At 42.0% G+C, this 27832-nt stretch overlaps 1 protein-coding gene and 1 non-coding gene across 2 annotated transcripts in view; both read left to right on the plus strand.

The window, feature by feature from the left end:
- Positions 1 to 27832, plus strand: part of MRPS28 (mitochondrial ribosomal protein S28) — a 138257-nt gene that overhangs the window by 94701 nt on the left and 15724 nt on the right. The gene's annotated exons all lie outside the window — the stretch shown is intronic.
- On the plus strand, positions 12817 to 12979 carry LOC142449349 (U1 spliceosomal RNA). Its single transcript, XR_012784548.1, has one exon. It is a non-coding gene; the product is annotated as a U1 spliceosomal RNA (small nuclear RNA).

Below are 27832 nucleotides of genomic sequence, written 5' to 3' on the forward strand. Positions count from 1 at the left end.
AGCAATATCCCCGTGGCTATCCAAACTGAAGGGGGCTCGGTTAGGAATGAGGAAACGGAGGTCGAAAAAGAACAGTGGGTGTGCAGTAGGAAATAGCAGGGTCTGCTCAAGATACCATGCCCAGAGAAATGCAATTATCGGGAAGGAGTCCCAAAGTGGAAGTCACAGGGCAGATGTTTTGAATTATAGGCAATATTGGGTAATCAAGAAACCCTGGTGGTATAGTGGTTATACCCTGGACTGCTAAAAGATAGTTTAGCAGCTCAAGAATCATCAGCCACTCTGAGGGAGGAAGACAAAGCTTTCTATCCCGTAAACAGTTCCAGTCTTATTCTATCCTGTCCTGTAGGGTCACCAGGAGTTGGATTCAATCTGATGACAGTTGATTTGATATAATCAAAATGTTTTTCATATTGCAACTCCAGAGCATTAACAGCAGACATTTACTCATTTAATCTTAAATACCACTTGTCCGGAGCAGTGTCTAAGAAATCAGGTAGTCCCCTGAAGGCAGGTAAACCCCTGGAACTCAAAAAAGGAAAAAGAGGCAAGCTCAGGAATGGACGGTGGATGTGGTAAGCTTGCCTAATGAATTTCTCGTATGCCCTTGGTGCCCTTGAAGAATGAGCAGACTGATTTGTCATGATGAGAAAAACTTCTTTGGTACCATTTTCCTCACTTTTTCCCCCCTCACTAATGCAGTTTTGTTTTGTTTCTAAAACATGCCTCCTAATAAGTCCCCATCATTGTCTTGTGTCCCTGCAGAAAATCTTTGAAGATTACCCTTTTATAATTCCAAAAACAGTCTCCATAACCTTCTGAAAGAACCTGCCTGCCTGGAATTTAACTGATCAAAAGATCTCCTCAGAAGCCATCGTTTTGATTGTACTTTGCTTTCTGCTCATATTGGTAAATCCTCGACTACCCATCCCCAAAATTCATCTTCATTAGCTTTGCTCTTCCTTAAGAGAATTTGAACTAGCTGATCTTTGCATGGTGCTTTTGGCATCCATCAAGACGAAAGCTTGCTGAGGCCAAGATGTTTCCTTAAAATTGAAAATGCTGCACCATATGACATTCCGACTTCAGTATTTATTGTCAGTCGTAAATCTGTGATCTTCTTCCTTCCCTGACTGAACTGCAGCTGCACGTTCTTTACTCTAGACTCATCTTTAAGATCGTACCGACCTTCTTTCAAACTCTTGCTCCATGTGCTAAAAGGGCACGTGGCCCATATCTGACTTCCTCTTTCCTTGACACAGGAAGGGGGAAAGAGAATCGACTCGCCATCAACCCAAGGCCCCTATCTATGAGGGAGAGGTCAGACATGCTTCCACCTCCCAGACTTCTTTGCTGACTCTGACACCGACCGTCCTTGCCAAGCTTCTCTGTGCCTCTGCTGGGTTTGAAAAGTCATTGCAGTGGCCTCACAGACCTCAGAAGATCATGCTTTGATTATGGTGTGTTTGGGGGACTATCAGAAATGCTCAAAGTACAATTCCCTTCTTCTTAGTTGTGCCTGCAGCCCCTCTCTGGTCCTTAACCTCATCCACATGGCCTCTTGACCTCTGCCCTGCTTCGGCCATGTTTCACAGAAAATGCAGATCTCACAGTGATCAAAATGCATGTGTTCTTCTTTTAAGTTAAAAAAAATTCCTATAACAGAAATAAAGTTCTGCATATGAACTCTAAGTTGACCTTTATTCCATACTGAGTTTATGCAAAGAGCACCATTTTAATGAAACAAATATTCGTTTCTGTTTGCAAATGTTAGGTCCCACCAAACTGTCCCTTGAAATGTTAACATGTCATTAGTGATTCTCACATTATTTTGAAGCTTTGTAGCAGTTGGTTAGACTATCATTTACTAATGGTGACTCTTAAATTTTGGACACACCTTTAAGGCTTTTTTTTTGCTTTATTTATTAAAATTAAAGTAGACACAGGACCATTTATAATGGTAAGGGTTTGCTTCTGTGCATGGAGTACTATGGAATGGAAATTTAAAAGTAATCAAAACCAATGTAATATCCCGTTATGAAAACAATTTGGAAACAGTATATGTTGTAGGTAGCAATTAGTCATCTTCATTCTTCACTTCTTGTAGCTATTGCTACAGCAGTGTGACAGGCAAGCAGCTGCCCTCACCACCATTGACAGTAGTAGAGATTTTCTAGGCCTGTAGCACTTTTCTTTCATCTGTAAGGGCAGGCAAAGCAGCTGTCTTTATGTATTGGTGTAGGTTTGGCATGGTTTGCTAAGGCAGCTGCTAGCTGGATGACTTCACAGCTGGGGAAATAACGCTTGTTATTAACAACAACATCTAACTGAAGTATGAAGAAGACAATTGGAGACAAAGGGCTGCGGGGACTGATCTTTTAATCTTAAATCTTGGCCACTTGGAATGAAATAGGGCTATTGAGCCCTCCTAAAAATATAGACAATTAATGGAAGGATGTTGAAATTTTATTTGAGTTTCCTGTTAGCGCCCCCCCTCCCTCCTTTTTTTTCCTTTTAAAAGGAAGCATAATAGAATTTCCCCGCCTGAGTGGTTTAGGCCAGGGGCATACAGCGGCGGGCTTTTGTTATTGTTGTTTGTTCGTTTGTTTTCGAAAGTAGGCCTTATAATCAAAGTTCCTTTTGTCAATGGGTAATATGTGAGGTTTAGTCTCTCTTATTTTAGTTATGGTTATACTCATCTGTTAAATAATTTAAAGTATTCTTTTATTTAGTAGCACTTAAAAAGCAGCCTGGAAGCTCTTTTAATTACCTTCGAGTTGTGAGACTGCACAAATGGAGAGCCGTGCTGCTTAGTGGTCCGCGTTGAGCTCGCTCATCATAGCACGTGCTCTTGAGAACTCTCGGGCACACGCACCTTGACCCGGCACCAACAACACTGACTTCTCGCCTTGCTTTGCCTAAGTCAGAACCAGGTGGATGTTGGCATTACCTGGAGGTGGTCACCTAGCCAGAATGTTAAAAGCCATCTTCACAATGATGCCCTCTCTTCACTTTGAGCCGAGGTGGTCTCCAGACTTAAGCCATCATAATGAATCTCTTGAAATTGTGGCTTCATTTTTTACCCATAATCTCTATGCTTCTTCCTTGAGTTCAGCCACAATGGGCAGTGAAGAGTTGGTGCAGTTTCTGTGTTGCCTTCCATGAATCGATTTTCCTTCGGAATGGAAACACTATCCCTAAACATCCTGAAGCAGATAAAATAAAACAAATGAACAGATCTTCCCATTTTTACCCAGCAGTGTTAGTAAGTTCATTGTGCTCAGACGCCTAGTCTTCTCCGTGAGAAAGCTTGTAGACTGCTAGGGTGCCTAAAGTGAGTGTCTGCCAGATTGTGATTACCTTACCTCATCAACAAATGCCCTTGCCATCTAACTACATTAAAATATGGCAAAATAACAGTGTGTTCTACCTTTTTCCAAGGCAACTGGTCATGGTTTTTAGCCTGAGCATTAACCTGAAAAGCATTTTTCATCTTAATCCCTTTTTCCTTGTTTTATAATACTCAGGACACACATTCTTATGATGGATAATATGGTGAAAGATATTCGTGTCTACCTTCTCTTTAGAGCTGTATAAACTGTTGAAGAAACATTTAAGTACCTTATTTTTAGCAGTAAATGTAATTTTCAGCTATCAGAACAAACTATTCAAATTCATTTCTAGTCCATTAGTTCTTTTTTTTTTTTACTTAGCTCACAATTGGACTTAGAAAAGAAAGCAATTGAGTCTAAATTCCTGAAGCGCCTCTCCTGTGTAAACCTTATGCTAAGGCATAGTTGCCACTGAGGCTGAATCAGTAGTCTCAAGCACAGGAGCAATTGTGAGGGTGGCACTGAACGTGCAGTGTTTCCTTCTGTTACGCAGAAGGTCATGATGAGTTGGGACAGACTTGATGCCACCTGACCACAGAGGTGACTTCTCAGAGACTCTCGAGAACACAGTTTTTTAAAAGTTTTATTAGCACTCCATCCACATGTCATACAATTCAATAATTCAGTTATATCAAGAAGAGTTGTACAATTGTCACCATATTCTAGAACACTTTCTTCTTTGTTGTCATTTTATTTATGTGATTTTTTTCCCTAATTGTGGTAAAAAATATGCATAACAGAACATTCTCCAGTTCCACAACTTTTACTTATATAATTCAAGGTTAATTCATTGATTATACTCTTTGTGTTTACAGCCATTATTGATATTCTTTTCCAAATTATTTATTTTAGTCATTTTATTGGGGGCTCATACAACTCTTATCACAATCCATGCATAGATCCATTGTGTCAAGCACATTTGTACATTTGCTGCCATCATCATTCTCAAACCATTTTCTTTCTACTTGAGCCCTTGGTATCAGTTTCTCATTTTTTCCCCTCTTTCCCCCACCATCCTTCCCTCATAAACCCTTGATAATTTATAAATTATTATTATTTTGTCACTTCTTACACTGACTGATGTCTCCCTTCACCCACTTTTCTGTTGTCCATCACCCTGGGAGGGGGTTATATGTAGATCATTGTGATCAGTTCCCCTTTTCAACCCCCGCTTTCCCCTTCCCCTCCTGGTATGGTTACTGTCAATATTGGTCCTGATGGGTTTATCTGTTCTAGATTCCCTGTGTTTCCAGCTTTTATTTGTACCCGTGTACATGCTCTGATCTAGCCGTATTTGTGAGGTAAAATTGGGGTCATGATAGTGGGGGGGGGACATTCAAGAACTAGAGGAAAGTTGTATGTTTCATTGGTGCTATACTGCACCTTGACTGACTCATCTCCTCCCTGCAACTCTCCTGTAGAGGGATATCCAATTGCCTACAGCAGGGCTTTGTGTCTCCACTCCACACTCCCCCTCATTCACAATGATATGATTTTTTTTTGTTCTGGGTCTTTGATGTCTGATAACTGATCCTATTAGTACCTCATGGTCACACAGCTTGGTGTGCTTCTTCCATGTGGACTTTGTTGCTTCTCAGCTAGAAGGCCACTTGTTTATCTTCCAACTTCTTCTACCACCGTTGACATAAACTCAATGCCCCCTACACAACAACTCTTTCCCCTTCACCTGTGGCAACCATTGGTTAACTCTGGCTTCTTTTCTTTTTTTGCCTTTCATGGTTTTCTTGATATCGAATGTAATTTTTATACTACTGTTAAGTTCTTTTGCCCTACTGGTGTCTGCCTTGTCATAGTTGCTGAAGTGCTAAAGAGTCTGTCTGGTTTCAAGAGTATATAAACAGACAAGATCGAATACAGAGGTTAAGGGAAGACACAGAGTAGTTAGTTACACTGTCGTACTGTTTGGAGTCTCTTTCTTCAGCTGGTGATTGGGAAAAACAGTGAGATACAGCAAGGGCTCCAGATGTTATAGGACCGCATAGGAGAGAGATGAGAAGATTTGAGATTTTCATGTATCTTTCCACATTGTGGTAGCTACCTAATTTCATGTCACCTTGATAAGTCAGTCTAGGGGTGCCTTAGACTTAGTCTAGCCTGTCGGTCAGGTCACAGCTTGATGAGGCCTCCTTATGGCCATGGCCTTCTCATGAGGATTCTGGGAACGCCCTCTCTTTCTCGCGGGAGGTGGGACACACGCTCTCTGCTTCACCTTCCTGCGGTTGAGGAGCCACACTCAGAGCTGGAGGAGCCAGCACTGAGTTGCTGCCACCAGCATTAGATCCACAAGACTTTCTACCCACCAGCCTTTGGTCTTCCTGCATTCAGCATCTTTGCATGTGCTGTGTGAATCTGAAAGGGAATTTATGGACTAGTACTGGGCATGTGGGCTAATGGATTTATGGGCTTCATGCAGACTGGGCTGGGGTGTGTTCTCAATATGCAATTGCTTTTGGATAGAAAGCTCTTTCCTACAGACATAGGAGTGCCGCTGGATTTGTTTCTCGAGGAAGCCCGGCCTCACCCACAAAGATGTTCATAATGTTTCTGCCAGAGATTGCATTTCTTAGCTTTTTTTTGAGTCAAATCTTCTCAGAGCATTGGAAATTAAGTTCTACTCGTTGGATTTAAGTTTCTGTTTTAATTTTAAACATAGGTTTATATCACTGATTTGTCTAATTGTGGGAGAAAGGATTATATATATTGATAAATGATAATGGCCTCTATAGTATTTCAATACCTAAGTCCTAAAAAATAACTAAAGAATATTGATGTATGCTTCATTGCTTTTGCATGTGTGAGAAAACTCTTTCAACAATTCTTTTACCCCAAGGGTACTATAGATTGCTAGTACTGTCAATACTTTTCTTCATTTCTTTTGTCCAGTACAATGCACCTCCTTGTCCCTTATTTTGAAAGTGGTGGTAGAATTTCACCCACCATTTAAAATGTAGGTGATGCATTGTTTGGAAAAGTTGGCTTTGAAAAAAAGTAGTTTAAATCTAAATGAATTATCACCTAGGTTGTGTGTGTTCCTAGACCAGCAACCTGATACTGTGGGAAAGCTGCAAGCCACCTTTGGAGAAGGGAAAAAGAAAGATGCCGCTGTGGACTGAAAGCAGGGCTTCTTAACCACTTGTCTACTGTTACTTTCTTTCTAAATTTCTTGAATATACCCCAACCCAGCACGACTGAAGTCAAAAACAAAATTTGTCAGAGAGACTTTGAAAAATGCGGAGGGCTTTCATAACACCGTAGGAAACCCACTACTGCATATTCTCGTGGATAAGTCGAGTTTCTCAGCACATTTTTAATGCAGTTTTGTGGTAAAATTAGATGCCTCACCTGATATTCAGGCCGGCTTATACCCGAGTATATTTAGTATCTTTCCATTCTGTTTTCCCATACACTTTGTGGAGCTCTTTCATCTTCTCATTAGCTAGCATCATACTCTTAAGTTTTGTGGGAAAGCACAGGAATTCCTTTGACTAACATATCCATGGAAAATGCCCCTGCGCTGGCCTAGCTCCTGCTCCTTGCCCTGCACCCAGCACCACCCACACGCACAGTCCCTCAGCCCAGGACAATGAAGTTCATGTATAAAGAGGAGCGTCCCTTTGAGAAGCACTGCTCTGAGGGCAAGAAGATCCAACAAATACCCGGGTCCAGTCTCAGTGATACCTTCTGATCTCAGCGGGTGAGTTCTCCTTGGATTCATCGAAAAGCTGAAGGTGATTGTTTTCCTTTGTCAATAATGCCATTCCACACAAGCGTGCCACGGGGGTCCGCTAAGCCCGGAGCATCATGGAGACGAGTGCCACGGGTGTCCGCTAAACCCGGAGCATCATGGAGACGAGTGCCACGGGGGGGGGGGTCCGCTAAACCCGGAGCATCGTGGAGACGAGGGCCACAGGGGTCCGTTAAACCCGGAGCATCGTGGAGACGACTCCATGCTGTACATCGCCTACAGCGATGGACGTGTCCACAGTCTTTGAACCTGCTGCCCTTGGCCTGGGAGCAGGGGAGGGGTATCCAATTCTGCAAAGAGAAAGGTGGTCCCTCTTTCTTTTATTTATTTATTTATTTATTTATTTATTTTTTGGTCCCTCTTTCTTGACCCATCCCTCCTTCAAACTCAAATGCCACCTCCCGTCTTCAGGATCAGCCTGATCTTAAGTGTTTGAGGCTTTCGCTCCAGCCCCTGCCAGCAGGCACAGTGATGGTAGAAGGACCGCTAGTACTTCATTCAATCGCCTCTTCATCTTTCTCTGCGCCCTCTCCCACTCCATCTCAGCCTTCTTCTTAGTTGTCAGGCTCACACCCAGTGATTGTTTGGGTTTCTGTCCCCTTTCTAGCTACCCAAGGGACTCAGGACCCCAACAGCGCCTTTCGCTGTCTTCTATTTGGAGGGAGATGGAAGGGATGAAAGTGGGGGAGGTAGGCACATCATTGAAGAGGAAATCACCAAGGTGAACTGATTTTCAAAATAAATGCACAAAGAAATTTAAACCAAAGAACCAAAAGATGTGTACAATAATGCCTCATTTGTAGAATTAAGTTTCCTGTGATGCCATAAAACTTCTTATTAAAATATGTTTGCTTACTAGAAATTGTTGTTCAAGATGTGGTCCATTTAATTTCACCCCAAATGTGAAGACTCAGAATGTATGGGGATACAACCCAGAAATTAGCTTTTCAACACATCCCCAAGAACTTCACATGCTTATTAAAAATAAGGAAATAATACTTTTAGGTCCTCAGAAAACAGCTTCATCATCAACTTTGTTAACATTTAAGTTTCATTGGTTTGTTACTTAAGAATAAAGTAGAGTGGTTTAGCTGATGGGAAATTGAGGCAGGTACCTGGGTTACAGAAAGAATACAACTTGTGGGAAAAGACCAGAAGACTGAAAGACCAGAAGACTGAAAGACCAGAAGACTCTTGTTGAAATATTTAATAACAGAATTTTTATTTTCTTTTTTAGTTTTTGTTAATTTGGTGAGCATTTACATCATTATTTTTGTATTCAAAGCTGTAACAAGTTACAGCTTGTCTTGTAGCTTGTCTTGCGCCCACCTTTTTTCTTCCCAAGGTCCTCTAATAACTGCACAATAATGACTGAGACTTGCCTGAAATTCTTTTTGGTCTTTTTTTTTATCCTTTTATTGGGGCTCGTACAATTCTTATGACTATCCATAAATACATCCATTGTGTCGAGTGCATATGTGCATTTGTTGCCATCATCATTCTCAAAACACTTGCCTTCTACTTGAGCCCTTATTATCGACTACTCATTTTTCCCCTCCCTCCCCACTACCCCCTACCTCATGCACCCTTCATCACTCATAAATTATTATTATTTTGTCATATGTTACACTGTCTGATGTCTCCCCCCACCCTCTTCTCTGCTGTCTATCCCCCAGGGAGGAGGCTATATGTAGATTCTTGTCATCAGTTCCCCCTCTCTACCCTACATTCCCTCCACCATCCAGGCATCGCCACTCTAACCGCTAGTCCTGGAGGAGTCATCTGTCCTAGATTCCCTTTGTTTCCAGTTCCTATCTGTACCAATGTAGATCCTCTGGTCTAGCCAGATTTGTAAGGTAGAATTGGGATCATGATAGTGGGAGGTGGGGGGAGAAGTATTTAAGAACTAGAGGAAACTTATATGCTTCATCATTGCTACCCTACATCCTGACTGGCTCATCTCCTCCCCATAACCCTTCATTAAGCAGGTGCCCAGTTGGCTACAGATGGGCTTTGAGTCTCCACTCTCTACTCACCCACGTTTACAGTGATATGATTTTTTTGTTTCTTGATGCTTGATAACTGATCCCTTCGTCAGCTCGTGATTGCACAGGCTGGTGTGTTTCTTCCATGTGGGCTTTGTTGCTTCTGAACTAGATGGCCACTTGTTTATCTTCGAGCCTCCAAGACCCTAGACACTATATATTTTGATAGCCAGGCACTATCACCTTTCTTCACCACATTGGCTTATGCACACGTTTGTCTTCATTGATCATATCAGGAAGGTGAGTACCCACTGATATGATTTTTAGTTCTTTGTTGTCTAATAATTGGTTCCTTCTACACCTCGTGGTCAGATAGGCTGGTGTGCTTCTTCCACGTGGGCTTTTATGCTTCTCAGCTAGATGGCTGCTTGTTTAGCTTCAAACCTTTAAGACCCCAGATGCTATATCTTTTGATAGCCAGGCGCCATTAGCTTTCTTCACCATATTTGCTTATGCACACATTTGTCTTCATTGGTCGTATCAGGAAAGTGGGAACCTACTGATATGATTTTTAGTTCTTTGATGTCTGATAACTGGTCCCTTCTACACCTCGTGGTCAAACAGGCTGGTGTAATTCTTCCATGTGGGCTTTGATGCTTCTCAGCTACATGGCCGCTTGTTTACCTTCAAGCCTTTAAGACCCCAGACGCTGTATCTTTTGATAGCTGGGCACCGTCAGTTTTCTTCACCACATTTGCTTATGCACACATTTTTCTTCAGTGATTGTGTCGGGAAGGTGTGCATCCTGGAATGCCAATTTAATAGAACGTGTTCTTGCATTGAGTAAGTGTTTGAGTGGAGGCCCAATGTCCATCTGCTGCCTTAATACTAAACCTATAAATATATGCACATAGATGTTTCCCCACACTCTTATATAAATATATTTACATACGTACATTCCAGTCTTTAGACCCCTGTAAATACCGTTTGTCACCTAGTTCTTTCCTCTATTTCCTTTTACATTCCTCTTGTCCCACTATCATGCTCAGCCTTCATTTGGGTTTCAGTAATTTCTCTCCGTTACCTTGCCCTTGCTGAATCCCTACCAGGCCTCTCATACCCTCCTAGCCACTGATTTTTGGATCACTTGTTGCTCCCTTGTCCCTGGGTTGATTGGTCAGCACCACCTCCTTCCCCCTTTTTCCCCCCTCCCATGTCTCTCCGGAACCATTGGTCCCGTTGTTTTCTGCTCCAGACTATTCATCCAGTCTATCTTATCTAGATAGATCTGTAGAGATAATAATAAGCACCAAAAATCAAGCCATAGCAAGATAGGTGATGAGTGAGAACACAGCTATGACAACAAAAAAGGAAACCAATTACCCATAAAAGAATAAATTAATTAAAAGCAAAATCTTTTAAAAAGAAATAAAAACCTGTAAATAGATACCATGCTTTGGCCCCAGAGTCTGTCCTTGTACTGCTTTGGCCCCAGAGTCTGTCCTTTGTACTCCCACGTGCTCCCTGCTCTGCTCCCACGGTTGCTCTGCCACATGCTTTTAGTGCTTTGCCTCGGTGTCACATGGTCAGTCTGGGCCAGTCCTGACACTGAGTCTCCAGTGTTGTCCCCCTTAGGGCCCTGGGCCATCAAGGGACGGCGTGTCTCGTAGTGGGATCAGCCATATTGTCCACTCTGTGCATTGGCTGTTCAGAGCGGAGATATTGTCCGCCAGACCTGATGGGCCAGGATGTGCCTCCACTCTCTCTTCCTCCCCCTTCATTTGCTCCCATTTGCTCTGCTCAGATTTCCCCTCTCCCCTAGCTGTAGCTTCAGTGCCGTCCTCTCAAGTAAATTCTTCTGGGGTGAGGGGCGGTTATCCACATAGCTGGTATGGGGGGGGGGGTATCTTTTTCTTTGTAACATTGCTCATACAATTTATTTTATAATTCTACTGTACTCCCACTACCAACCCAGGACACCCACAGAATCCCCAAATTAAATATTCTTAGATTTCTTTGTTTGGTTTTACCTTCTTAAATATTTATTTGTTAAATGTATGTAAAAAGTGTTTCCCATTTGTTGATATGATTACATTAGGGTTTTCTGATAAGAAAACATATTTTAATAATTGAACTTATAGTCCAACTTCTTAACAGTCAGCTAAACCATGAATTGATAGACTAAGATGCTTTTCGACTGATTTGCAACAAAAATGTTCAGTTATCTATAAATTCGCTTATGTCCTAACTATGTTTGGATATGATTTCTCTACATAAATGTATATTTGTTAGTGTTTTTGAGGGCAATGAAACAGTTTTTCTTTATCTGGTCGCATTACTTACTGAAACGCTAAGCACAGAGCATTTCTTACCGTTTGCATCAGTTGTGCTTCTCCTACTCAATACTGTACTAAAAAGAACGAAACTTAGCAGTCAGGGAGGCAGGCATTGAATCCTCGCTGGGCCGTCTACGTACTGCTTCACTTTGGGAGAGTTCTTCACTTGAAAATGGGGATTATAATTGTAATGCTGTTATTGGTATGTATTATTTGCTCTACTGTTACTTGTATGTGACGAATGAGGTCACATGTGAAGGGCAGAGCACATGTGTGGCAAATAGTAGACGCTAAACAAACATCATGTATTAACAAAAAAAGTATAAGCAGTTCGGGATGTGGTGAAAGTATACCTATTTGTACAGTGTAACAACTACCAGCATATTGGTAATAGAATATTAACATTTGATTTGCTAAATGTTCATTCACTAATTAAAGTTGCATTATACTTGCTGACAAGTCTCCACTTACCTACTTTGTCTTTCCCCTTTCAATTTTATTTGCATTTACTAGTCTGCAGAGAAATAGATGGATTGGCTTCTAGAGAAATATCTCTGAAAAATATCCACTCTGTTGTTTATAGCAAGGCACTGTGAACTCCAGATCGCACACCAGGAGACGTGTATCACTTATTCAGTGTCGAGTGTTGAATGACACACAATAAACCAGTGTCATTCCATAGAGCCATCTCGGTCTTGTTCCTTTGTTGAATAGTTGTTTGTAAATGTGCTTCATGTAAAATCTTAGTAAAGTAGCTTTTCATCCTTTAATTCCCTGGCGGTAATTCCGAGTGTAGCTCAGGGTAAATGTTAACTGTGTATTAAAGTTTATCATATCTGGAATGTCTACTAGAGAGATTAAAATGAGTAATTTCTTAAGAATTACAGGCTTATAATATAAAACAACAAATTTTATGCAAAACAATATACCGCTTTGGCTACAAAATTACTGACATAATAAGACCGCCAGGGAGGTTAAAGTAAACTGGAAGTGGTTTTCGTACTAATCCAGTTTGATAATAAAGAGGATTGTCAACTGGGCAAAGGTAAAAATAAAACGTGAACTGTTCATATATTTTATTTAAAGAAAAAACATTTATTTTCCATTTGCCGTTAATATCAACAACCACACACAAAATTAAACCAACTATATTTATTTGTTGCTTATAATGTATCAGTGGTACATTTCACTTAGTTTTCTAGTGCATGAAAATTATCAGTCAGCTATAAGTTTTTCTGCACTGATGAGGTGCCTATTGTTTTCAGAGGTTTTAAGCCTCCATGCTTGTATGACTTTATCAGTTCTATCTCTAGTTCATTTATTAAAAATTCATCTCTATACTTACTTGGCAGGGGAGACACCTTGATCATGAAGGGGTTTTCCCAGGGCGAGGCTCATCCATTGCACTCCGGATGTGCTGACCCCTGCCATTTCCCCAAATGTGGGAAACTCGACTGCATCATTTGTGGTAGCTGAGGGCTATGTTCGTGCTCTCCTCTGGCGGGGGGGGGGGGGGGGGGAGGTTCATCTCTAAATGTGGATCTACCACCCTTTACAATCTTCTTCCCCTTCCTGTTCCAATTTTACTGAGCAGTTAAAACTATACTTTTGTCTTTGCTGACTGCTATTATTCTACTCCCTCGCCCCGAATTCCTGTTGGTCGCTTGTTACACCTTTCACATGAAAACTATGTGATTTTTCAAGGTGACAGTTTTGGAAAAGCTAGTAAAATGTTATCTTTGAGAGGGAATGAAGTATTCTATTTCTTAACGATAATAAATTTAATTTTGCCATCTATCCTGCGATAACATTACAGTACTGTTTTTCTGATTACAGAACCGGAACCACATTACTAAGACTCATAATTACCCCACATACAGTCATACGAACACTGCCTGGTCTCATAATTACCCCACATACAGTCATACGAACGCTGCCTGGTCTCATAATTACCCCACATACAGTCATACGAACGCTGCCTGGTCTCATAATTACCCCACATACAGTCATATGAACGCTGCCTGGTCTCATAATTACCACACATACAGTCATACGAACACTGCCTGGTCTTCCCCAATTGCTGTGCTATGACTCTGTCAGTCCGTCTCATAAGGAACTGCATCTTTCTCACTAACCATCGACTTTAGCAAGTATGATGTCCTTCTCTAAGGACTAGAGAACATGCCCAAAGTACGTGAGAGCCTTTCCAGGGAAGAGGTCATCGTTCTCCTGGCGATCACGTGCACTCAGTGCTCGGAGCCACCGTTGTAGCTCAGAGGGTCGGTTCTGCAGAAGTCTTGCTGCTGTACGGCCCTCACATGCATTTGGGCCGCTGCACACACCAAGGCGTGATTCAAGCGAGCCCTTCCTCACTTTGTCAGCTTTGCTTTGTAACATTTTGACCCAAAAGAGCTCTTCAAAACGTTAAAGAAGTAAAACTGTCTATTGATTAAAAAAAAAATTTTTTTACTGCTACTTCCCTCAGCGTTGCTTATGGTTCCTCGGCCACTGTAGTATTTTCTTTGTCTATCATGATGTTGCTTATTGAGAACATAAAATAGAGATATATCTCATTACCATGAGATAATACTGGTCTTTTTTGTTTTGTAATGCTTTAAAATGTATTGTTTTGTAACTTAATTGTAAAGTTAAGTTGCTATTACATTTCCCAATGTGCCACTCTCACTTATTAGCTAGCCCTATAATGAACCTTGTCTCTGGATCATTCTCCTAAAATCCCCTGTTTTTGTATAGGAATATATCATAGCCTGTTTACTTGATCCCCTCGAGTTGGATACTTAAGCTGTTTCTAAATCCGTGCTGTTACACCGAAAGCTATAGGAAGCACCTCTCGGCTCACGTGAACTCAGAAAGTAGAACACTGTCTTCATGATTTGGACTCAGCGTACTCGTGGATGATAGATGTGGTTGTCTGACTGTCATGTAAACAAGCAAACAAGTGAATAAAGGGGAAGAGGGAGGGTATGAAAAATCATTTCCTTACCAAGCAACCACACAGTTTATTGTCTGGGAGGGGCGGAGAAGAAAAAGAAGGAAAGAAAAGAGCCAAGAGCAGGGTTGTGTACTGTGGAGCACACAGATGCTCCTCTTGGCAGCCGCGCAGTGCCAGTCGGGATGGGGTTTGTGCAGCGTAGAATGTGAGGCTTCTTTGTGCAGACAGAGTGTTGCCTGTGGCGGGAATTGCTGCAGTGATGGGAACGTATCGTAATGTGCTGTTGGATTACTGTGATTTTCGATAGAGACAGTACATTAAAGTAGCTTTGTGGCAGTGGGTTGTTTCAGTCAAGGCTGCCTAATAACACTCTTCTCTTTGGCAAACTCTATTTAAAAGGTAGAGGTGGCATAGTTTTGTGGTCATGGAGCCTGTCCCATCCTTGGGCATCAGAATTGCTTTTGCCAGCACTGGTTTTTAGCAACCAATTTCTTTAATGTGAATCAGCAAAAGGGTTAGTGACTGTAAAGTTAGAACCGTAATCACTTTTCAGATGGGTCTATTTCCTTTATCTGATAATCGCTAAAGTAGCCATTTTCTGAGTTGCAGGAGAAAATTTGTGTACAATTGAGCAGTTGTTTCTTCTTGTTCACTGAAGACGTTTTGTTACACAACCAAAAGTGCGTGATGTCCATGTTGTACATTTAGCGATCTGTTGTGTAAATGTAGGGTTGGGGTTTGAAGTAGGCATGCTCTGGGGGCTCTTGTGGCACTGTGATTAAAGCGCGTCAGTCGTTGGAGCTGGGAAAAGATGTGCTCGCCTGCCCTGTAAGGATGTATAGCCTTAGCAAGCCCCGCGCGCTCTCCTGCACGGGCTGCTGCCCACTGGAGTGGGCGCGATGGCCACGGGCTTTGTGGGTCCATAGACTACGTTGTGAAATGTTTAGACTTCATCTTCAAACCTGTCATTAGGAAACACAGAACAGTCTTCTGTACTGTGCGTGCCAGTGTTCTCTGCCTTCCGTACAATGTGCTTCACTTGAATAGAACAATGAACTCCTCTGTCCTGGGCTTTAGCCTACGTGCTAACCGTGTTTTAAAGTCAAAATAAAAACTTAAAGGATTGATAATGAAATGCTTGTTAGATATCCACCCCCACCACACCCCCATCCCATTTATGTTAAATATAGTATTAAATGAAATTGTATGTCGTGGCCTTTTAATGTCTCAGAAAAATTGAAACAAGAAGAGAAAGAAGATTGTAAAAGGTAGTAAATAGAGACTTAAACTTGACCTTTTAATAATCAAATTAGAATTCAAACTGGTTTAGCCATAGAAGCATGGAGGCATAAAACCTCTGAGAACCATATATATCGTTTGTTACCCCCTCTCTTTTGACAGAAGAAATTTAGGCCCAGAGAAATGCACCAACAACATTCTCGAGCTGGTGATGGGTGGATAAAAAACCGATAGTAAAGCTCCTGATTCTCACATCTAAGCTCTTTCTTTGACATCTTCAGTCTCATCAAATCAGAGTGGCAGTCATTCATTGGGCTTTTAACACTGTGAATGATTCATTAAATATGGCCCTTACTTTGGAGAAACTTATATTTTTGTTAGAAAGTAAGGCATGCCTCATTAAAACTTGATGATAATTAAAGATTTAAATCAGGGCTGAAGACAATAATAGAAGTGGTAAGTCAGAGCATTGCTGCTTGATTGGCTAATGAACCGGGCGTACAGTTTTTATTGAAACTTAGAAGAGGGATAAATATCTTCAGCCTGGAGTAATCAGAAGAACGCCTTCACAGGTAGGTTGTTGAACTGGGTTTAGATTTTTTTGTTTGCCTCACGTACTTCTGTAAAATTGTATATACATGTCAGCTCTCCTCCCTAGAGTCCCTGGCATTTCTTCCCTAACAGAATTTTTGCATTTACATATACCTCTATTATACTACTCACCACAATTTATGATAGTTTATATACCCCTTTAGACGCTAAACGCCTTAATACCGCAGACTTACTTAATATCCTAACTAACTGCTTGCCACATACCATAAGAACAAAACCCAGACTTCAGGACATCAAGTCAGTTGTATCCTAACAATCCTATAGGAACTGCCCCTGTGCACTTCCAAGGCAGTAATTCTGTATGGGAGTAGAAAGTCTCATCTTTCTTCTTACTGGGGTTTGAGAAACTGTAGATCTTTACAGGAGCAGACAGCCTCATCTTTCTTCTGTAGAGCAGCTAGTGGGTTTGAACATCTGACCTTGCAGTTAGCAGCCTGTTGCCTAATCCACAGAGTCACCGGGGTTCCTTGCCTGGCACTTGGTTAATATGTATTTCAAATAAATGAAACATTTGCCTGTAATCACACACAGGAATTCCTATGATAGTATCACATTTCTAAATAAGCAAACAAAGAAGTTATTACTGATTTTAAAATTAAGAAAATCCTGCCTGCTAGAACCCATGATATATACATCTTTGAAAACTTCACTTCATTAGAACCCAGTCCGCATTGCCCAGAGACCCTGAAAGCCAGACCTGTACCAATTATGACAGGAAGCAGATGGTCCTATTTCTGAGTGAATTGTTCATTAAACAAGAGGAATACAGGCAATCTATTAAAAGAGTAAGCTCTTTTCTAATGTGATCCCAAATGAATCCTGACCAAAGTAGTAGACAGTATGTATAATCAGTAAACTATTTACTGACTGCTGTGAACTTGAAATTTGATGTCCCAGCCAAATAGTAATCTGTGTGGCCTTTTGGTCACCCCAGTGGCTCTTCCCAGGGGTACGTTAGTCTTTAGTCTGTCTACTCACTCCTCCCCACCCGCAGGCTTCTTTACCTCTGTCCCTCTACAGCAGTGGTTCGCAACCCTGCTAATGCTCGCCTTTAGGACAGTTCCTCATGTTGTGGTGACCCCCAAACATAACATTGTTTTCTTTTTTTTTTTTTTGAATGTCGTTTACTTTGTTTTTTAAATACTTTTATTGGGGGGTGGGGGTCTTAAACATCTCTTATCACAATCCATACATTGCATAATATTATTTTCTTTTTTTCTTTTTTTTTCATAATATTATTTTCGTTGCTACTTCATAACTGTAATTTTGCTACTGTTATGAATCCGGCAACCCCTGTGAAAGAGTCAATTGACCACCCCACCCCCCCAAAGGGCTCCTCTACAGCCTAAAAAACATATCTGATCGTATGCCTCTCAAAACTTTACATGGCACCTAAAATAAACCCTAAGCCCTTTATCTTGGTTTCTAAGATCCTATGTGGTCTGCCTTTGCTTTCCTCTTGGACACCGACCATCATCTTCCTGTCACCTAGCACTCTCTGACCAGGGGCAAGAGAAGCTAGTTACTGATACCCCCTGTGAAATAGAATTTGATAGGGAAGTGAGTGTTCATCAAAATTAGAATTTCTTCCTAAGGACTACTAGTTCCCTCCTAGGAACACCAAGTGTGGTGAAATAGAGTGCAGTGAAGGCAAAGGAATCTTTTTTTAAAATAGCCTTTTATTTGGGGCTCGTACAACTCTTACCACAATCTAGCCATCCATCCATTGTGTCAAGCACATTTGTACATTTGTTGCCATCGTCATTCTCAAAACATTTGCTTTCTATTTGGGCCCTTGGTATCAGCTCCTCATTTTCCCCCTCCCTCCCCACTTCTTCTCCCTCATGAACCCTTGATAATTTATAAATTATTATTATTTTGTCATGTCTTACACTGTCCAACATCTCCCTTCACCCACATTTCTGTTGTCCATCCTCCAGGGAGTGGGTTATATGTAGATCCTTGTGATCGGTTCTCCCTTTCTATCCCACTTTCCCCTTACCCTCCTGGTTTCGCTACTCTCATTATTGGTCCTGAGGGGTTTATCTGTCCTGGATTTTCTGTGTTTCCAGTTCCTATCTGTACCAGTGTACATCCTCTGGTCTAGCTGGATTTTTAAGGTAGAATTGGGATCATGATAGCGGGGTGGGGAGGAAGCATTAAAGAACTAGAGGAAAGTTGTATGTTTCATCATTGCTATACTGCACCCTGACTTGCTCGTCTCCGTACCGCAACCATTCTGTAAGGGGATATCCAGTTGCCTACAGATGGGCTTTGAGTCCCACTCCGCACTCCCCCCCCCCCATTCACAATGATATGATTTTTTTTGCTCTTTGATGCCTGATGCCTGATACTATCAACACCTTGTAACCACACAGGCTGGTGTGCTTCTTCCATGTGGGTGTTGTTGCTTCTGAGCTAAATGGCTGCTTGTTTATCTTCAAGCCTTTAAGACCCCAGATACTCTACCTTTTTATAGCCAGGCATCATCAGCTTTCTTCATCACGTTTGCTTTTGCACCTGCTTTGTCTTCAGCGATCGTGTGGAGAAGGTGAGCATCATGGAATGCCAGCTTAATAGAACAAAGTGTTCTTACATTGAGAGAGTACTTGAGTGGAGGCCCAATGTCCATCTGCTACCTTAATACTAAACCTATAAATATATGCACATAGATCTGTTTCCTCATTGTCATATATAAATGTATTTACATATGTACATATCTATATTTAGACCTCTATAAATGCCCTTTGCCTCCTAGTTCTTTCCTCTATTTCCTTTACTTCCTCTTGTCCGACTATCATGCTCAGCCTTCATTTGGGTCTCAGTAATTCCTCTAGGTTACATTGCACTTGATCAAGCCCTCCCAGGCCTCCTATACCCTCCTCACCATCAATTTTGGACCACTTGTTTCCTTGTGCCTGGGTTTGTTAACATGCACTTCCTTTCCCCCCACCTACCCCTCTCCCATGTCCCCCTGGAAGAGTTTTCTCCATTGTTTTTTCCTCCAGATTGTTTGTTGCGCCTATCTTATCTAGAAAGACCTGCAGAGATGATAATAATATGCACAAACAGCAAAACAAAGCAACAAGAGAAAACAAAACAACAACACGAAACCAATGATAAAAAAAACAAAAGCCTATAAATAGTTCAAGTTCTGTTTGTTGACCTTTAGGAGTGTTTTCCAGTTGAGTGTGATGAGGTATCATGCCCTGGCCCCAAAGTCTATTTTTGGTATTCCCTGGGAACTTTGTTGCTATATTCCCCTTGCTGTTCTGTTGCACGCCATTAGAATTTTCCCTCAGTGTGGTGGCATCAGTTCAGGTGCAATTCACACACTCTGTCTCCAGTGTTGTCCCCCGTAGGGCTATAGGTCAGTGAGGCATGTCATGTCTCATAGTGGGGCAGACCCTATGGGCCTCTCTGTGCTTTGGCTGCTCTGAGCAGGGATATCATCCTCAAGGCTTGGTCAGCCAGGATGTGCTCCACTCTCTCTTCCTCTCCCCTCATTTGCTCCTGTCTGCTCAGATATGTCCCTCTCCCTGAGCTGTAGCTTCAGTGCTGTCCTCTGAAGTAAATTCTTCTGGGGGTAATGGGGCCTGTCCACGTAGTTGGGGCTGGGGCTGGCCCCTCACACCTCTCTATTGGGTCCCTGCTTCATGCCGGTATGTTGCATTCACATCTTGGAGCCACCAGATTGAAGTCTGGTCACGAGGGGAATCTCTTAAGGAGATGGATTAACATAATGGGCACCACAGTGATCATGAAGATACCATAGGCTCAGCTGCTGCTCTACTCTGTTCCACAGAAGTCGATTGAGAGGCCAATTTGATGGCAACAAAGAACAACAATTTCTTGTTAACAGTGAAGAAAAAATTCTAAATCACCAATCAACATTTAAAAGCGTAAGAATTTGTTCATCAGTGCTTATATTAGTTAACATATAGCTACTCCTTTTGAAAAACCAACTTCTTGTTTTATTGATTTTTTTTATAGTTTAAAAAATGTTTGGATTAATTCAATATATATTTTTACAGAACTTTAATACAAATATATTTGTTGTATTCTATTACTACACAGATAAAGTCAGCACAGAGATACTAGTCTATTCAGAACCATTTGTTTTATTAAGATCAGAAGCAAAAATATATCAAACTACCAGATGACTGTGTAGTGAAACATCTCCTACGTATAGTATAGTGCAGAGCTGTAAAGTGGAGATTTAAAATACAAGAGGGCTTCAAAAACTTTGTGGTATAATGTAGAGAAAAGATAATGGAATTTTTCCACAAACTCTTTGAAGCACCATTGTACCACATTAACATTACATTTATTAAAATTAGCATAATAAAACAAAAGAATAAGTACATGTACATTTATTTCTCTGTATGTCTTTGCTCATTTAAAACAAGAGGAGTGTGATCCCACCATCATTAGAAATTGCCTACCTACCTAGGGAAATAATTATTAGAAAAGGTAAAACAAAGATTGAGCTGTCTCTCTCGTGTAATCCCAGTAATCATGTCAATAATCTTCTTTAGTATCAAATTTGAGCCATATGGACAATCCAGTTGTATATAACAAATACTGCTATCTGGAAATGAATGTGTTAATAAATGAAAGTCACCATACCTCATAGTGTGAAAGAGTTCAGTGATAAAACGTAGCCTGAATAGTTTTATTTTATATTCCTGACTTACCTTCTGGCTGGCTTAAAAAATGACACGTTCTCTCCAGCTTTAGTAATTCCTGGTTGAAAAGCCTAAGTCTTTGTGAGCCATTCCATCTGCCAGCCAGCCCATGCCCAGTTAGCTGACTCCGACTCACAACAGCGCTCTAGGGGGCTCTCCAAGGCTGGACATGAGTACTGGGACAGGTAGCCTCGTCTTTTTCTCTCTTGGAGGGGCTAGTGGCCTTGAATCCTCAACAGTTGAATGTTAACCTGCCAGGACCACCAGGCTCTGTAGAATTCTCGATTTCAACCCTTTTCGAATTCTTGCTCAATTTTCACCAAATTGGTCATCCCCCGTGAAAATTTGCTATGATTTCCTTCATAGGTGCACAAAAGAAGCAATTCTCTTTCCAGCTAGCTCTATTAGAAGTTCTTCTTAATATTAAATTAAAATCTGTTGAATGTGCCATATTATTTCTTCTGCCCATTTATCTTATGTCTACTTTCTAGAGGCATGCAAAATAGTCATACAAGATATACTTTATCTCCCCTTTAATATTAAAACCTTTCAGATACTACAAACATTTAGAAGGTCCTCTTTGTACATGTTTTCAGTCTACTTAGTCATCCTTCTTCACCAATAGTCTTCATTCACCACCCTTGTCTGTGTAGACCCCCATTCATCAATAGCCTTCTAATTTTGCTGCCCAAAATGTATTGCGGTACTCTAAATAGGTCAGAAAAGTGAAAGGAATTCAGAATGAGTACCGTATATACTCACGTATAAGCCGATGTTTTTTGCACATTTTTTTTCATTTTCTTTTTTTTTAATCTTTTTTTTTAATTTTAACAATTTATTAGGGGCTCATACAATTCTTATCACAGTTCATACATATACATACATCAATTGTATAAAGCACATCTGTACAGTCCCTGCCCTAATCATTTTTTTCTCCTCTTTTCTTTTTTTACATTTTATTAGGGACCCATACAACTCTTATCACCATCCGTACATATACATACATCAATTGTATAAAGCACATCCATACTTTCCCTGCCCCAATCATTCTCAAAGCATTTGCTCTCCACTTAAGCCCCTTGCATCAGGTCCTCTTTTTTTTTCCCCTCCCTCCCCTTCCCCCCCTCCCTCATGTGCCCTTGGTAATTTATACCTCGTTATTTTGTCATATCTTGCCCTATCCGGAGTCTCCCTTCCCCCCTTCTCTGCTGTCCCTCTCCCAGGGAAGAGGTGACATGTGGATCCTTGTAATCAGTTCCCCCCTTCCAACCCACTCACCCTCCACTCTCCCAGCATCGCCCCTCACACCCTTGGTCCTGAAGGTATCATCCACCCTGGATTCCCTGTACCTCCAGCCCTCATATGTACCAGTGTACAGCCTCTGCCCTATCCAGTCCTGCAAGGTAGAATTCGGATCATGGTAGTTGGGGGGAGGAAGCATCCAGGATCTGGGGGAAAGCTGTGTTCTTCATCGGTACTACCTCGCACCCTAATTAACCCATCTCCTCTCCTAAACCCCTCTATGAGGGGATCTCCATTGGCCGACACTTGGGCCTTGGGTCTCCACTCTGCACTTCCCCCTTCATTTAATATGGTATATATATACATATACATATACACATATATACACACACTTATATCGTTGTTGTTGTTTTTTTTTGCATGATGCCTTATACCTGGTCCCTTGGCACCTCATGATCGCACTGGCCGGTGTGCTTCTTCCATGTGGGCTTTTTTGCTTCTGAGCTAGTTGGCCGCTTTTTTGCACATTTTTAATGCAATTTTTGTGGTAAAATTAGGTTCGTTGGCTGATACTCAGGTTGGCTTGTACTCTAGTATATACGGTACATGGAGTATGTATTATGTAGAATCCAAGAGGTCTTCAGAAAGTTGATGAAAATTGGAATTAAGACATAATGCAGGCGCCCACCCTTCCCCCAATATATGCATGTGAAAGTTGAACACCAAATAAAGAAGACGAAAGAAGACTCACTGTATTTCAATTGTGGGGCAGAATACTGAATGTACCACGAACTGCTGAAAGGGCCAACCAATCGATGTGGAAGAAGTAAGTCCAGCTCCTGAGGCTCAAGGATGGCAAGACTTTGTCTTAGAGACTTTGTCTATGTTGTCAGGAGAGATCAATCAGTCCCTGGAGAAGAACATTGTGCTTGGTAAAGCAGAGGGGTCACCAATGAGATGGACTGACGCAGTGGCTGCATCCTGGGCTCAGGCACAGGAACAATTGTGAGGCCAGCACAGGACCGTGCAGTGTTTCTGTCTGTTGTGCGTGGGGTCATGATGGGTCAGAGCTGACTCAATGTCACCTAACAACAACAACAACAATATATATTTCCACTAATCCGACATAATGTAATCTAGCATTACATTAACTTTGTGGGAGCCAAATCATATCTCTGACCCTGAGCTTGCAGTGCTCCTAAAACCCATTGTCACACGAGTGGCTTTCAAATAGCGTCCTATCCTGTGTATCTCTGCAGTTGATTTTCTTTTTCATTTTTATGCCACGTAACTTGTCCAAGCTTCAATGCCTTCAACTTTAAATTGTAAAGGGCATGAACTGGAGTGTTTGATAAATCTTACAAAATTTGGGGGTAGAAAGGGCAAATATCAGGCAAACCCCTGAAGGACTTATTTTTTTTAAGTTTTATTGGAGCCTCGTACAGCTCTTATCACAATCCATACATACATCTGTTGTATCAAACACGTGTATACATATGTTGCCATCATCATTTTCAAAACATTTTCTTTCTACTTGAGCTCTTGGTATCAGCTCCCTCTCCCACCCTCCTTCCCTCATGAACCCTTGATAATTTATAAATTATTATTATTCTTTTCATGTCTTACACTGACTGATGTCTCCCTTCACCCATTTTTCTGTTGTCTGTTCCCCTGGGAGGGGGGTTATATGTAGATCATTGTGATTGGTACCCTTTTTCTCCCCCCACCTTCCCCTTCCCCTCCTGATATCGATACGCTCATTATTGGTCCTGAGGGGTTTATCTGTCCTAGAATCTCTGTGTTTCCAGCTCTTATCTGCACCAGTGTACATGCTCTGGTCTAGCCAGATTTGTAAGGTAGAATTGTGATCATGATGAGGGTTGAGGGGGAGCATTCAAGAACTAGAGGAAAGTTGTGTTTCATCAGTGTTACACTGCACCCTGACTGGCTCATCTCTTCCTTATGACCTTTCTGTAAGGGGATGTCCAGTTGCCTACAGATGGGCTTTGGGTCCCCACTACGCACTCCCCCTCCTTCACAATATGATTTTTTCTTCTAATGTACCCATTTTGTTTTCATCAATTGTATCAGGGAGGTATTCTTGTTTTGAGGGAGTACTTGAGTAGAGGCCCAGTGTCCGTCTGCTACCTTAATACTTAACATATAAATATATGTACATAGATCTATTTCCCTGTCATATATAAATATATTTACATATGTACATGCCTATATTTAGACCTCTATAAATTTCTTTTGCCTCCTAGTTCTTTCCTCTGTTTCCTTTTACTTTCCTTTTGTCCCACTATCATGTTCGGCCTTCATTCAGGTCTCAGTAGTAATTCCTCTCAGCTACATTGCCCGTGATCTAGCCTCCCTAAGCATCCTATACCCTCCTCGCCACCGATTTTAGATCATTTGGTGTGCCCTTGTCCTTGGGTTTGTTGTCACTCCCCTTCCTTTCCCCCATGCGCTTTAGCGCACCCTCGGCCCCCACCCCAACCCTCAGTCCCATTGTTTCTCCTCCAGATTGTTTATCTCGCCTAGATAAACAAGCTTATCTAGATTGCAGAGACAATAATAAGCACAAAAGACAAAGCAAAGCAACAAAAGAAAACAGAAAAAGCAAAAAAAAACAATTAAAAAGGGAAAATGTATAAATAGTTGCAGGTCTGTTTGTTGACCTTTAGGAGTGTTTTCCAGTCGAATCTGATGGGGTACCACGCCTTGACCCCAAAGTCTATTTTTAGTATTTTCTGGGAACTTCTGTGCTCTGCTCCCCCTGCTGCTTTGTTGCACGCCCTTAGAGTTTCACCCTGATATGGTGGGGCAGATGGGGTATAATTCCCACACTGTGTCTCCAGTGTTGTCCCCCATAGTGCTAGTTATTGGTCAGTGAGGGATGTCGTGTCTCGTCGTGGGGCTGGCCCTATGGTCCTCTCTTGCACTGGCTGCTCTGAGCAGGAATATGGTCCTCAGGGCTTGGTGGGCCAGGATGTGTTCCTCTCTCCTTCCCTCGTTGTTTGCTCCTGTGTGCTCTAATCACTTGCACCCCTCTCCCTGAGCTCTAGATTCAGAGCTGTTCTCCAAAGCTGAAGGACTTACAAACCAACCTATGTTAAGCCTCGTCTGGATGTGAGAGGAGTTTTGTGATCCATCTCTCTCCCTGCACTACTTCCCCTTCCTGTGTTGTCTCTGGAACTTGTCCTACAGATAAGAGCAGGATAGTATGTAACCTACAACATGGGTTTGGTACTTCCATGAAAGATTGTTTTCACTTTCTAGCCCAGTGGTTCTCAACCTTACTAATGCCGTGACCCTTTAATACAGTTCCTCGTGTTGTGGTGACCCCTCAATCATAAAATTATTTTCATTGCTACTTCCTAAGTGTAATTTTACTATTGTTAAGAATCGGGTGACTGTTGTGAAACGGTCGTTTGCCCCCCAAAGGGGTCGTGACCCACAGGTTGAGAACCGCTGCTCTAGTCCTTGCCAGCCCATATAGACTGCTCGTGTAGCAATCTCTCAGGCTCTCAAAATTTGCCTTTCCAAAAGTCATCTGGTAATGTGAGTTCAGTCTCGTTAAAAAGGCACAGAAATCAAGGCCTCCCTAACAGTTCCACCTCTCACTAAGTTCACTGGTCGGATGAGTGTTGGACTGCTAACCTTAAGATTAGTGGCTCAAACCTACTAAGCTTTTCTGTGGGAGAAAGGTGAAGCTGTCTGCTCCTGTATAGATTTACAGCCTCAGAAACCCTACTATGAGTTGGAATTGACTCGATCGCAATGGCTGGGTCTAAGTTTTTTATTGGTTAGGAGGCAGAGGGGAGTAGGCATGTCCTTGTGTCTAGACTGTCTTCTCTTTCTTTTTTTTAAACATTGTATTAGGGGCTCATACAACTCTTATCACAATCCATACATATACATACATCAGTTGTATAAAGTACATCTGTACATTCTTTGCCCTAATCATTTTCAAAGCATTTGCTCTCTACTTAAGCCCTTTGCACCAGGTCCTCTTTTTTTTCCCTTCCCTCCCCCCTCACCCCTCCCTCATGAGCCCGTGATAATCCACAGATTGTTATTTTGTCATATCTTGCCCTATCCGGAGTCTCCCTTCCCTCCCTTTTCTGTTGTCCGTCCCCCAGGGAAGAGGTCACATGTAGATCCTTGTAATCGGTTCCCCCTTTCCAACCCATTCACCCTCTACTCTCCCAGCGTCGCCCCTCACACCCCTGGTCCTGAAGGTATCATCCACCCTGGATTCCCTGTGCCTCCAGCTCCTATCTGCACCAGTGTACAACCTCTGCTCTATCCAGACTTGCAAATTAGAATTCGGATCATGGTAGTGGTGGTGGGGGTTGGGGGGAGGAAGCATTTAGGATCTGGGAGAAATCTGTATTCTTTATCGGTGCTACATCACAGCCTGACTGACTCATCTCCTCCCCTAGACCCCTCTGTGAGGGGATCTCCAGTGGCCGACAAATGGGCTTTGGGTCTCCACTCTGCACTTCCCCCTCCATTCACTATGGTAAGATTTTTTTTTTTTTATGATGATGATGATGTCTTATCCCTGATCCCTTTGGCACCTCGTGATCGCACAGGCTGGTGTGCTTCGTCCATGTGGGCTTTGTTGCTTCTGAGCTAGATGGCCGCTTGTTCACCTTCAAGCCTTTAAGACCCCAGGCACTATCTCTTTTGATAGCCGGGCACCATCAGCTTTCTTCACCACATTTGCTTATGCACCCATTTGTCTTCGGCAATCGTATCATGGAGGTGTGCAGCCAATGATATGATTTTTTGTTCTTTGATGCCTGATAACTGATCCCTTCGGGACCACGTGATCATACAGGCTGGTGTGTTCTTCCATGTGGACTTTGTTGCTTCTGAACTAGATGGCCGTTTGTTTATCTTCAAGCTTTTAAGACCCCAGACACTGTCTCTTGATAGCCGGGCACCATCAGCTTTCTTCACCACATTTACTTGTTCACCCGCTTTGGCTTCAGCAGTTGTGTCGGGAGGGTGAGCATCGTAGAATGCTAATTTAATAGAAGAAAGTATTCATGCATTGAGGGAGTGCTTGCGTAGAGGCCCAAGGTCTTTCCACCACCTTAATACTAAACCTATAAATATAGACACATAGATCTATTTCCCCATCCTCATCTTTATATTTGCATGCACATGTCTTTGTCTAGACCTCTATAAATGCCCTTTGACTCCTAGCTCTTTCCTCTATTTCCCTTGACTTTCCTCCTGCCCCACTATCATGCTCCGTCCCCACCTGGGTTACAGCTATACCTCTTCTTTACGTAACCTTGCCCTTGATCATCCCCTATCAAACCTGCCACTCCCTCCTCATCACCAATTTGGATCCCATGTTGTTCCCTTGTCCCTGGGTTTGTTAACACCACTTCCTTACCCCCCACCTCCCCGTATCCCAAGTCCCCCCGGAACTGTCGGTCCCGTTGTTTTTCCTCCAGCTAGTTCATCAGCCTGTCTTGTTTAGACAGACCTGTGGAGATAATAACATGCACAAAAACAAGACAGAGGAAAACAAAGCAACAGTATACAACCAGACAACAAAACAACAAACCACTGACAAAAGTACAAAACAAAACACAT

Source organism: Tenrec ecaudatus, chromosome 5 (genome assembly GCF_050624435.1).
Source record: "Tenrec ecaudatus isolate mTenEca1 chromosome 5, mTenEca1.hap1, whole genome shotgun sequence".
Taxonomy (NCBI): Eukaryota; Metazoa; Chordata; class Mammalia; order Afrosoricida; family Tenrecidae; genus Tenrec; species Tenrec ecaudatus.